Source organism: Capricornis sumatraensis, chromosome 7, assembly GCF_032405125.1.
Source record: "Capricornis sumatraensis isolate serow.1 chromosome 7, serow.2, whole genome shotgun sequence".
Taxonomy (NCBI): Eukaryota; Metazoa; Chordata; class Mammalia; order Artiodactyla; family Bovidae; genus Capricornis; species Capricornis sumatraensis.
In genome coordinates this window covers 56,177,315-56,191,790 of record NC_091075.1, presented here as the reverse complement: position 1 = coordinate 56,191,790, position 14,476 = coordinate 56,177,315, and the positions used below count along the sequence as shown (strand labels likewise).

At 35.7% G+C, this 14,476-nt stretch overlaps 1 non-coding gene across 1 annotated transcript; it reads right to left on the bottom strand.

The window, feature by feature from the left end:
* Positions 1 to 273: 273 nt before the first annotated feature.
* Positions 274 to 345, bottom strand: TRNAW-CCA (transfer RNA tryptophan (anticodon CCA)). Its single transcript has one exon. It is a non-coding gene; the product is annotated as a tRNA-Trp (tRNA).
* Between the last annotated feature and the right edge of the window lie 14,131 nt (positions 346 to 14,476).

The window sequence follows — 14,476 nt, the reverse complement described above, 5'->3', positions numbered from 1 at the left end:
TGAAAGACTAGAGATTTCTTCAACAAATTTAGAGATACCAAGGGAACATTTCATTCAAAGATGAGCACAATAAAGGACAGATGGTAGGGACCTAACAGAAGTAGAAAATATTAAGAAGAGGAGGCAAGAATACACAGAAGGTGAAGGTGAAGTCACTCAGTCATGTCCGACTCACTGCGATCCTGTGGACTGTAGCCTACAAGGCTTCTCCGTCTGTGGGATTCTCCAGGCAAGAATACTGGAGTGACTTACCATTTCCTTCTCCAGGGGATCTTCCCAACCCAGGGATCGAACCCAGGTCTCCTGCATTGGAGGCAGACGCTTTAACCTCTGAGCCACCAGGGAGGCCCAGGAAACCCAAATACTTTGGCCACCTTATGTGAAGAGCTGACTCATTTGAATACACAGAAGAATCATACAAAAAAAATCTTCACGATCCAGAAAATCATGATGGTGTGATCACTCACACTCACTTAGAGCCAGACATCCAGGAATGTGAAGTCAAATGGGCCTTAGGAAGCATCATTAAGAACAAAGCTAATGAAGGTGATTCAATCCCAGGTGAGCTATTTCAAATCTTAAAAGATGATGCTGTGAATGTACTGCACTCAATATGCCAGAGAATTTGGAAAACTCAGCAGTGGCCACAGGACTGGAAAAGGTCAGGTTTCATTCCAATTCCACAGAAAGGCAATGATAAAGAATGCTCAAACTACTGCTCAATTGCAATCACCTCACATAATACAAAGTAATGCTCAAAATTCTCCAAGCCAGGCTTCAGCAACATATGAACAGTGAACTTCCAGATGTTCAAGCTGAATTTAGAAAAGGCAGAAGAACCAGAGATCAAATTGCCAACATCTGCTTGATCATCAAAATGGCAAGAGAGTCCAGAAAAACATTTATTTCTAATTTATTGACTATGGCAAAGCCTTTGGCTGTGTGGATTACAATAAACTGTGGAAAATTCTGAAAGAGATGGTAATGCCAGACTACCTGACCTGCCTCTTGAGGAATCTTTATGCTGCTCAGGAAGCAACAGTTAGAACTGGACATGGAACAACAAAATGGCTCCAAATAGGAAAAGCAGTACGTCAAAGCAGTATATTGTCAGCCTGCTTATTTAACTTATATGCAGAGTATATCATGAGAAACGCTGGGCTGGAGGAAGCACAAGCTGGAATCAAGATTGCCAGGAATAATATCAATAACCTTAGATATGCAGGTAACACCACCCTTGTCCAGAAAGCAAAGAAGAACTAAAGAGCCTCTTGATAAAAAGAAAAGAGGAGAGTGAAAAAGTTGGCTTAAAGCTCAACATTCAGAAAAACAAAGATCATGGCATCTGGTCCCATCACTTCATGGCAGATAGATGGGAAACAATGGAAATAGTGGCAGAGTTTATTATTTTGGGCTACAAAATCACTGCAGATGGTGACTGCAGACATGAAATTAAAAGACTCTTACTCCTTGAAAGGAAAGTTATGACCAACTGACAGCATATTAAAAAGCAGAGAATTACTTTGTCAACAAAGGTCCGTCTAGTCAAGGCTATGTTTTTTCCAGTAGTCATGTATAGATGTGAGAGTTGGACTGTAAAGAGACTTGAGCACTGAAGAATTGATGCTTTTAAACTGTGGTATTGGAGAAGACTCTTGACAGTCCCTTGTACTGCAAGGAGATCCAACCAGTCCATCCTAAAGGAGATTAGTCCTGAGTGTTCCATGGAAGGAGTGATACTGAAGCTGAAACTCCAATACTTTGGCCTCCTTATGTGAAGAGCTGACTCATTTGAAAAGACCCTGATGCTGCAAAAGATTGAAGGCAGGAGGAGAAGGGGACGACAGAGGATGAGATGGTTGAATGGCATCACCGACTCAATAGACATGGGTTTGGGTAAACTCCAGAAGTTGGTGATGGACGGAGAGGCCTGGTGTGCTCCTATCCATGGGGTCTCAAAGAGTTGAAAATGACTGAGAAACTGAACTGAAGAAAAATATAATCCAATTAACTCTGGCAAGAAACATAATTCACCTGTGAATGGCTTCCAATACCACCACCACCAACAAAATGCCTTGTTAAGCATTCAGGGCCATCTGAGGCATTTTAGATGAATTGTTATTTAGGGGCATCTAATCTCAAAGATATAGAAATTAGGTATTTGACCTATTTCATTTTATTCCGTTATCTGTCAACATACTAAAAACTTTTGTATTAGCATTAGACAGATTCTGGGTACTAAAAATTTTCTCCAAGATAGTTTTTTTTTTTGTTTAGTTTATTTACTTTTAATTGAAAGATAATTGCTTTACGGTATTGCATTGATTTCTATAATATATTGATATGAATCAGCCATAGATTTACCCACGTTCCCTCCCACTTGAACATCCCTCCCACCTCCTTAACAGTTTTATATTTAAATTTTAATATTATATGTCTTGAAGTATTGATGAATGTCAAATCTTCAACAAAAATTCAAATATGTGACATTTGAGTTTCTTACTACCATGTATTTTTATTGCGTCTTCCTATTGTGGCTCTACCATCTATATGATGCTTCAGAAAGACTGTTCTCCAAGAACAAATGAAAGAAAGTTTCCTGGTATATTAATCTACTTATACAAGTTCTAAAATACATCTAGGAAAGAAAAGGGAAATATGACAAAATAAATGGTAGCTATTAATATTTTCCTTAACTTGGTTATGGTTTATATATAGGTACTCTTTTTTTTTTTTTTTTTAACAGGGCTTCCCTTGTGGCTCAGCTGGTAAAGAATCTGCCTGAAATGCAGGAAACCTGGATTTGATCCCTGGATTGGGAAGATCTCCTGGAGAAGGGAAAGATTACCCACTCCAGTATTCTGGCCTGGAGAATATTATGGACTCTATAGTCCATGGGGTCGCAAAGAGTCAGACACAACTGAGCAACTTTCACCTCACATACATATTTTTTAAAAATATATAGTCATCATATCTGAGTGATTGCTATGTTATCAATAGTATTAACAGTGTTGATGATCAAAACATTTGAATTATTTTGTTTTTATTTGCTTCTATGAACCTAACAGCATAGCTAATTTTCCACTTACATAGCACATAAGTAATTTTTATAAACACTCCAAATTAAGGTAATTTACATTGAAAGGAAAATGTCAGTTAGATTATTTTAATTAAGCATTGTACATAGGGGTTAACATCTATAGTTATGCTGTCATTCTTTTCTACCAACTATAGATAGTGCTTCATGGTGGACTTGAATGAACTCCAAAACTTTCCTTGATATATTTCACCATGTAACCATTAGGAATATGTTGGCATTAACACCTGAGATGAAAGATTTATGCCATCCTAGTTCTATAATTTTCATCTTCTGCAACAGAATGAACTGTGTTGGTTGTATGTTAGTCTCTGAACTTAGCTGTCAGAGAGATGCACAATAAAATTATAGCTACTATAGCTCTTCTTCAACCTCTCTTTAAATATTGTACTTTCATTTTATCAATTCAGCTTCATAGCAACATTGCAGGCTATTTATTATCAGCACCATTTTAGAAGTGGTGAAACCAAAGCTTAGAGATGTAAAAAACATCTCAAGTTTGTTCAGTTATTAAGTGGCAGAAATGTGATTCAAGCCAGTCTTTTTAGCATCAGTGATATCTTTCACACAGTTTTAACATTATGCCACAATATAGATTGCAAAATATGGGTTTATCACTTTTAACAATGACTGTGAAAAATTCTCCAAGGAACACAAAATGTTACACAAAATAAAATTCTGCAAAATTAATGTCTTTCTTGAATAAGGAGAGAGAGACCATCTCAAACACCTGCAATAAATTGACAGCTTGTTGGTTACTATCACAAGATATCACTCTCCTCTCTGAAGACTTTATAAAAATGATTTTTCATTGGTTGTGTGGTGCAGAATCATAGAGCTCTGGCCTTGTCTTTGCCACATGAGTTGCCCATAAACTGATGAATTGATTTTAATTTGATCTTGGCAGCTTTTGCTACCCTCTGAGGTATTAGTCTTGCTCTATTCCAGACCTTTTCCTTGAACTCTGGCTTTGGACACTAACCTTCTTCTAAAGATATGTCCCTGAGGCCCTGGGCAGGCTGTCAGTCATAACTTTGTTGGCCATGACCGATATGGTGTGTCAAACCCTTTAGTTCTTTTGGCAGTTCTATTTTTAAGAAAAGGTACCTTAGTTGTCTAAAGGAATGAGATATATTTTAAGTACCTAATTTGATAGAAAGGGCTCACTCAATGAAAAATTTGAATTTATTAATTAAGGTAATAAGTGCATTTTAGAATGTTTTTTACACAGGAAAACTAGACTTTTCATATGTGATTTCACGTTCTATGTCTTTCACCTAAATATTGTTATATGCACAGCTACTCATAAATGGCTGTCTTTCAAAAGTATTAATCATAATGAAATAAACCAATTGTTAGTGAGTTAGGAGAGATATTCTCAATTTGTGAAGTATGACTCCACTTATCTAATTATTTTCACTGTCATATACATTAACAATGGCATTATGTATCTCTATGTCTATATACTGTGCTGTGCTGTGTTTAGTTGCTCAGCCACATCCAACTCTTTGTGACCTCATAGACTGTAGCCCTCCAGGCTCCTCTGTCCTTGAGGATTCTCAAGGCAAGACTACTGGAGTTGGTTGTCATGCCCTCCTCCAGGTGATCTTCCTAACCCAGAGATTGAACCCAGGTCTCCCACATTGCAGCAGATTCTGTGCCATCTGAGCCACCAGGAAAGCCCATGTCTATATACTAAATTGGATAATAAATAACAAAATTCCTGTTTATTTTTCTTTCTGATATTTCTTATGCTACATTCCCTTCTCAATCTTTTATTGGCCTTTTTGTTTCAACAATCCTCATTCATCTTAATAACCCAGAAAAATGATTGCTCTAAATAGCTATACCAAGAAAAAAAAAGAGATACATATTTTTTCAGTAGAAAACATATATACTATATCATTTGGGCTGGTGTTCTGCTACAGAATATGATCTATATTGGGAATACATAAAATTAAAATAATTGAATGATGTTTTTATTTCCTGTGGCAGTTATTTAAGGGTGTTTTAATTTTGTACTATTTGATAACTTTTTTTTTTTACAAACAATGCCATTAACAATTACTGAACAGAAAATTATAAAATGAATGTTGAGTTACTCTTAAATGATGAATGGACACAATTATGAAGGTAATCGTATGACTGTAGCAATTGTTTCACTCTTCATATATCAAAAATATTTTAAAATATTACTTTTAGATTAGTAGATTAGTTTTCCCATTATGTTTAGCAATTCAGAAAACATTAACTATTTTACTTCATTCATAAAGTGTAAACTCTGGTGAAATTCTTGGAGAAGCAATGTCATTAACAAGTACATCTCTAATAATATAATTACTCATATTAGAGATAATGAAGATGCAGTCATTTTTCTTCCACAATTCAATATTAATCTAGTATGTAGTTAACCATTTGTAGGACTGGAGAGGTTGAAATAACGCTAGAAACAGTATGATCTACTTTTTTTCATGTGACAGATTTACTTTTATATATCCTATATTTCACTGTACTATTTAAAGTTAGAATTGAAACAGAAAATATTTTCAATATTTTATATCAAAGAAAGACATCATAATATTTCTCTTTAATAGATGCGTATATATGCACAGCTAGGAAACATGAAGTTTCATATATCTATTCCTAGTGAAATGGACTTGAATTTCTTGCAAGACTTGACACTTCACACAGTGAAATTGTAAGTTCATCCTTAGAAAAGAATATAAAGTTATAAAAGGAGAGATAAACAGTTAAATATACAAAATATATTTTTTGTCATAAAGATCTAGACAGTAAATGTTGAAGCAGTAGAGATTGTAAATAATACTGGCTTTTATATTATACATTCTGAGAGTTTTTATAGAGCTCGACTGGGTTATAATAAGATAACAATAAAACTCTCCTTAAGACACTATATATGTTGTAACTTTTATTTTTGTGTGAATAGTAAAACAGCTCTCTCTTTTCCTTTCTCTTTCCACACACACTCACATACGCATACATTTTTGCAGAATAGGCATATATTTTGTCTATTTTCTTGCCATAATTTGCCAACTATTTTTTTCAATATAATACTCCTTTAGACAGAGAAGACAACAATGAGAATACTAGACAACCTTGCTGCCCTTAACTGTAGGTGATCACAAACATCCCCAAGCATTTCATACTACATGACTTCATAAAGCTGTACATATTCAAATGCACAAGCTATAGGACTTAAGAAAAGGATACAAAAGTAGAAAAACAATTTCAATAAGTTACTGTTGCTTTTATAACTATGGGAAACACCTATGCTTGAATGCAAGTCATCTTCCTTTTATGTTCTGGAATGTTTCTGAGACAATCATGTCTTCTATTTCATAACTTTATTCAAGAAATCTAAAGAACTATTTATTCCATTGAACACTAGGATTAAGTGGTGCATATTTCATTGTAGTTCATTCATATGAGCACAGAAGTATGTTTCTTCCCAGTGGATGAAATATGGAATATAAAAAGGTCTATTTTGTCTAAATGGTTTCATATAAACATACCATTCTTACTTGAAATTAAATAGAAAATGTTCAAATTAGAATCATTTAAATAAAAAGTAAAGATCCTCACAAGTTTCAATAACACAGATTTTCAAACATTCAACAAATATTCATTAATCACCTACATTTTACAAGTCACTCTTTCCGACTTCTTCAACATAGAAGTGAAGAAAACAACATTCCTTGCCTGACAGAGATTCTACTAAATATCAAGTAAAAACATTATTTTTAAGTTTCATTTACATATATATAAGAGAAGGGCTTCCCAGGTGGCTCAGTGGGTAAAGAACCCACCTGCAATGGAGATATAAGAGACACAATTTCGATTCCTGGGTTGGGAAGATACCCTGAAGGAAGGCATGGCAATCCACTCTAGTTTTCTTGCCAAGAGAATCTCCATGGATGCAGGAGCCTGGCAGGCTATCGTCCAGTGTCACAAAGTGTCAGAAACAAGTGAAGTGACTTAGCATAGCACATAGCATATAAATGAGAAAATGTGATAATGTAAGTGGTACATGAATAATGGCAAATAAATACAAAAGAGATTATTAACAATGGAGAAGGAATGATATTTTATATAACTTGGGTCCAGAAGGTCTATCCTTAATTACATCTAAGTATAGACAGAAGAATGTGAAGGAGTTAACAGTGTGACTTTCTGGAGGAAAGATGTGTTAGATCATTAAAAAAATGAAGTTGCTCAGTCGTGTCCAACTCTTTGCAATCCCAAGATTTTTTTTCCCTTTAAATAAACTTAATGAAAAAGAAAACATTGATTTCAAGTAAAATGGTTTAGTCATATGAAGGACAGGAGTAAACTGAACATCAGACAAACTTACAAATAATTGCACAGATTATGATATTTGTATTTAAGTATTTTATGCATGGTGTTCCCATACTCTGTATTTATTATCTACCATGAGAAAAAGTATATGATTAGGAGTACCTCTCCAGTGGAGAGAACAAAGGAAAACAATATGTAATATAGAGAATATACTATGTAGAAATATTTAATAATGTAATATAATAAAACTATATGATAATTTATAAATATCAAGAAATATAATCTTAAAATTGGCTAAATGCTGAGAATAGCACTTAGCAAGGCATTTTCCCTCACTCTGCCATCTCCTCAGCATTTAAAAGTGTACTTCATACTCTAATAAATTATTTGATGATTATTTGTATAATTAATAAATGATGGCCTAAGTGCATAAAATGTGAGTTTTTTAATGATGTTTTGGGAGCTTTAAATCAAATTTAAAAATTCTACTCGGAGCCTTGTCTTTGTAGAACATACCTTCTGACTTAAGCAATCAAACAATAAATCAACATTGAATATATTTTATTTGGAAGATTTTTAGGAGACAATAAAGAGAAAGAGGAACATTATATGACCTGTGACTGTAAGGAAACTATAATCTAGGTGAAGAAGTCCCAAAAAGTAAGGATAATGCAGTATGTGGTGTTCAAGTTTCTTTGAACCAAATCTCCAAGCAGAGCATTTATTTAACTGTGACCTTATTTATTGCTTTTAAAACTTCCTCTTTCCCTTGACTGAGCACTCCATGGAGTGATTAAACAGAACTTCTCATTGAAAAACTGATATTAAATGACCCTTGAAAAAGTAGTAAAATTTTTTTTAGAAGGAAGTGAAAAATGAATGCCAGAGAAAATATAAACAGATAAGTAGAAGTAGAAATGTGGAAATATTCCTGAAAAAAAGTGAGCAATACATTTTGAGGAGAATCAGATACATCCTAGGACATATGAAAAATAGGAATAGAAATGATCATTCAGGCTAGACTTCAGAGAACTGTCAATGTCTAAACTGAGCCTTGAACCATAAGCAGAGGTCATAAACTGAAAAGTTTTTAAAGTGAGAGATGTGATCAAGGTTGTGTTTCTGGAAGTGAGTGTAATTTTTGGATGGTTTTGATTGATTATAAAGGCAGATTCTCAAATGCTCGCCCTGCAGGAACCTAGTGTTCAAATCCAGTAGCCAGTTCATAAAGACCTGACTGGGCATAGACGGAGAGAATAACAGTGAAATTATGATGGCTCAAAGAGGAGGGAAAAAAATCCCCAAGTGTTAAAGATGACATCAAGGTTTAAGAGTGCTGGCTGGAAATACCAAATAATATCTATGAGTAAAAATGTGAAATGAATATCAATAAAAATACTAAAATGAGAGCATCTCTGTGTGCTTGTGTCATTTCTCCATAAATAGAGAAAAGCTGAAAGTGTAACTAATTTCAAGAACATTTAAGAGAAAGTGTTTACATATCATTGGATAGATTAATGACAGATCTGCCCAACAACCAAGTAGTACAATGGTGCAGTAGTCAAGCAGCCTCAGATGATAGCTAACTTAGTTTGAGAGTAGGTGGTGTTGTTCAAGTACCAAACTATTGAAAGCCAGAGAAATGGAATAGGTACAGAAATCCAAGTGCCATGTCAAGGACTGACCCCAATTAGCTCCATGGCATCCAAGAGTATAATAGCTCCTAACAGAAAGGAAGGTGAATAAGGCATGCAACTTTATCATAAAGAAGAAAAAAAAAAAAAGAAGAAGAGTTGAGGAATACTAAAGTAGAAGCTAGAATGGTAGAAACAAACAAACAACCCCTCCCTACAACCCCTGATGTTTAAGTTGGCTCTTCATGAAGTCCTTTGATTGTTTTAGAATTATACCAAGAAGGCAAAGTAACAAAATAGACCTATTTGATATCTTTGACTGACTGTGTTAAATAGCTTAGAGGAATTTATAACAGTCTGTTGGCTTCATAAGTTTGTTGCTTTACCACTTCCAATTTTAACTTCTAAAAATATATATCCAACATTTTCGGCTTTCTTCTGAAGTCTGGTTAGTTAGTTGTCCATTTATATAAGAACAGCAGTTAAGATCCTCTACTATCAAAAAGGAAAGTTAACCTAACCAAATTTTTATCTGATTCCTGAGTGAGCAATTTATATCCAAAAGAGTCTTATTGTTGTTATTTAGTCTCTAAGCCGTATCTGACTCTTGCAAACTCATAGACTGTGGCACGCCAGGCTTCTCTGCCCATGGGAATTCCCAAGCAAGAATACTGGAGTGAGCTGCCATCTCCTTCTCTAGTGGGTCTTCCTGACCCAGGGATCAAACCCTCATCTCCTGCATTGGCAGAAGCCTTATCAGAGGTTATGGTATGTTGTATCTTCCCTAGCAAAAGTAGAGTACTATTTCTAAATATAATGACAAAATTCTGAGGGATATTTGATGGAGGAAGAGCAATATTATGTAAGTTTGATGAGTCAGGCTGGGGCCAGCTCATACAAAGCCTTAAAGAACTAAGTATTTGGGGTCTTATTCTAAAGGTAATTATAAAACAATTTTAGATTTCTAAAGTGATTGAGAAATAAATGATTTGCATTTCAAATTTACTCTTGTTGCTAAAAACTGAGGTTTAACAAAAGGATATTGTCTTCTAAATCAAGTAAAACTTATTACATATTTCCTTTAAAACATTTAACTGTCTTCCAGCATGGTTTCATATAATTCTTATTCTTGTTTTAGATTCATAATACTATATATTAATTGCAAGAATATCATTTGCACACCATAGTTGCTTAATAAATGTTTGACTGACACAAAGATGGACTGAATGAAGTGATGAGAACATAATTTTCTAATGAATTTTGGTGATCAAGATTGAAGATTAAAACGAATGAGACTTTTAACTTGATAGTCTCAGAATACTATGAGAATTAAAATAATGCAATCATAAATTATTTCAAATGTGTTTTCAAAAATGTATTTAATTCGATTCCTAAAACAGCCTGGCTAGAAAGGAAGAGTAAATCTTACTGCTCGTGGTTTGTAGGTGAGGTAATTAAAGCTTCTTGGAAAAGGTTCTTGACAGTGTCAGAGGCTGAAATTTGGACAGGCCTAACCACTTAGAGCATTTCTTCACTTCCAATTTTGCTCTTATCCACTGAACCATGATTATCCCATGCAATGGAAACATTGAGCTGGACAATGCTCTTAAATTTGACTTATTCTGAAAGGCATTTACTTAGCCTGCAAATCCCTGAATACAAAAGGGAAGTTGAATAACAGCCTGGAAGATTGGGAATTGCCTGAGAATTCTGGAGTTGACAGTGATTAGGTTGGCTTTTAGTAGACTTTTTTCAAGTGTTACTTCACTGAACAAGACGATATATGATAATGCTGTTTTACTGACCTCAACTTGCTTCCTGCCATGGGCTTAAATTAGCCAGGATTTTTGGCAAAATAGTGCAAATCTCTGTGGTATAAAAGCTGAAAAGAAATATCCTTTAGAAATACTGATGATTTGAGGAAAGTTAGTTAAGAAAAATCCCATGTTTTCAACTTCCTTTTTAAGAAGAAAGGAAGTGTTGAGTGTATCTTTTGTCCTAATGTGAATAAAGAGATCAATTTAACATTTAAATTTCAATGAATAAATAGTTATACCAGGCTAAATCTTGTTCAACGTGTTATTTTCATGCCAAAATTTATTATAAATACCATGTAGTGAAATTTCAGTCCTAGTGTTTTAAAATTTAGCTTTCAATCACTAGACTTTATAAGAATTAGGAGATGGCTTCCTATGGTTCTTCATTTGCAATTATAAGGCAGTATAGAAGCAACAGGGCTTCCCAGGTGGCTCAGTGGTAAAGAATCTGCCTGCCAGTGCAGGAGACCAAGGAGATTTGGGTTTGATTCCTGGGTCTGGAGTATCCCCTGGAGTAGGGAAGGGCAAACTGCTCCAGTATTCTTGCCTGGAAAATCCCATGGACCATGGAGCTTAGTGGGCCATGGTCCATGAGGTCGCAAAAGACTTTGGCATGACTTGACAACTGAAAAGAGAAGCAGTAGAGGCAACAGTTTATCTTGTTAAGGAAGATATACACTTTTGTTTTCTTTCTCAAGATTGTTACTGTGGTAATCTCTCTTTCTCTCTGTCACTGTCTTTCCTTGGCTCCCTGTCTCTTTTTTCCTTGTGTTTCTTTCTCAAATTCATTATCTCTCTTAATACTTAGGTACCAATTGCATCTAGTCAAGGCTATGGTTTTTCCAGTGGTCATGTATGGATTAGAGTTGGACTGTGAAGAAAGCTGAATGCCGAAGAATTGATGCTTTGGAACTGTGGTGTTGGAGAAGACTCTTGAGAGTCCCTTGGACTGCAAGGAGATCCAACCAGTCCTTCCTAAAGGAGATCAGTCCTGGGTGTTCATTGGAAGGACTGATATTAAAGCTGAAACTCCAATACTTTGGCCACCTCATGTGAAGAGTTGACTCATTGGAAAAGACCCTGATGCTGGGAGGGATTGGGGGCAGGAGGAGAAGGGGATGGCAGAAGATGAGATGGCTGGATGACATCACTGACTCGATGGACATGAGTTTGGGTATAATTTGGGATTTGGTGATGGACAGGGACGTCTGACGTGCTCCAATTCATGGGGTCGCAAAGAGTCAGACATGACTTAGGAACTGAACTGACTGACTAACTGACCAACCAATAGAGAAATGGGCTTCCCTGGTAGCTCAGCTGACAAAGAATTTGCCTGCAATGCAAGAGACCCTGATTAGATTCCTGGATCAGGAAGATCCCTTGGAGAAGAGATAGGCTACTCACGCTAGTATTCTTGGACTTCCCTGGTGGCTCAATTGGTAAAGAATTCACCTGCAATGTGGGAGACCTGGGTTCAATCCCTGGATTGGGAAGATCCCCTAGAAGAGGGCATGGTAACCTACTCCAGTGTTCTTGCCTAGAGAATCCCCAAGGCCAGAGGAGCCTGGCAGGCTACAGTCCGTGATGTCTCAGAGAGTCAAACATGACTGCATGAATAAGCACACACACCTATAGAGAAATATTTTTTCTAAAAGCATATGTGTAAATATAACTTATTTGTTGTATGAACATGCATTTTCAGAGAGTTACATGCTACTGTTGTAATACCCAATTTTTGACTAATTATATAAAGCAATTTAAGATTGGAGCCATTTGCAAAATTAAACTTCAAACATTTGGATTTTGCAAATTCAAAGAAACAGCTCTCATCCATTTAAAGCAAAATTCTTTTTTGTTTTACTTTTTAATATTTTCACTATGAGTTTGTCTATTGAAATACAATGTATTTTTAGCCTAATGATCTAACTGCCCTCCTAATGAGGAGTGAAAACATGTAAGTCCGATGGATACATGAACATTTTAAAATAATGAATTTAAGTTTTGAATTGCTCTCTGTATTTTTTCTTGTTTGTGGGTGGAAGGCGCAGCACATCCTGTTTTTCTTGCCACAAAATACTTTGCAGGAATATGTTGCAGGAAATTGATGTCTTACAAGCACTGAATTTAGTATTGAGATTCTGATAGTGTTAATGTTAATCATCAGCTTCCAATGTTAGCCACTCAGTACCTCCATATTTTGAAGATGATTATTGTTTATTGGAAAATGTTTTGGGTAACTATTAAGATATATGCATCCTATGCATGCTTGAATTTTTAGGATGCATATTCAACAGTGGATAACATTGTTCAAAGGCTCTTTTTTATATTGTTAGTGTTTAAAATTTGTACAAAATAAAACAATTGCTTAAGATTTCTAAATATAGTGAAAATAGCAAACATCTATGCCTAGTCATGATAATTTGCCTTGATTTTACATGTAGTTTGTGGGAAAGAATTCATATTAAGCTGCTGCTGCTGCATCACTTCAGTCGTGTCTGACTCTGTGTGACACCATAGAGGGCAGCCCACCAGGCTCCCCCCATCCCTGGGATTCTCCAAGCAAGAACACTGGAGTCGGTTGCTATTTCCTTCTCCAATGCATGAAAGTGAAAAGTGAAAGGGAAGTCTCTCAGTCATGTCCGACACTTAGCGACTCCATGGACTGCAGCCCACCAGGCTCCTCTGCCCATGGGATTTTCCAGGCAAGAGTACTGGAGTAGGTTGCCATTGCCTTCTCCAGTATTAAACTGCTGGAAGAAGCACAAGCTGGAATCAAGATTGCTAAGAGAAATATCAATAAACTCAGATATGCAGATGACAGCACCCTTATGGCAGAAAGTGAAGAGGAAATAAAAAGCCTCTTGATGAAAGAGAAGTGTGAAAAAGTATACAGTCAACAAAAATAAGACCAGGAGCTGACTGTGGAACAGATCATGAACTCCTTATTAACAAATTGAGACTTAAATTGAAGAAATTAGGGAAAACCGCTAGACAATTCAGGTATGAACTAAATCAAATCCCTTATGATTATACAGTGGAAGTGAGAAATAGATTTAAGGGACTTGATCTGATAGATAGAGTGCCTGATGAATTATGGACTGAGGTTCATGACATTGTACAGGAGACAGGGATCAAGACCATCCCCATGGAAAAGAAATGCAAAAAAGCAAAATGGCTGTCTGAGGAGGCCTTACAAATAGCTGTGAAAAGGAGAGAGGCAAAAAGCAAAGGAGAAAAGGAAAGATATAAGCCTCTGAACACAGAGTTCCAAAGAATAGCAAGAAAAGATAAGAAAGCATTCTTTTGTGATCAATGCAAAGAAATCGAGGAAAACAACAGAATGGGAAAGACTAGAGATCTCTTCAAGAAAATTAGAGATATCAAGGGAACATTTCATGCAAAGATGGGCTCAATAAAGGACAGAAATGGTAGGGACCTAACAGAAGCAGAAGATATTAAGAAGAGGTGGCAAGAATACATAGAAGAACTGTACAAAAAAGATCTTCACCACCCAGATAATCATGATGATGTGATCACTCATCTAGAGCCAGACATCCTGGAATGTGAAGTCACGTGGGCCTTAGAAAGCATCACTATGAACAAAGCTAGTG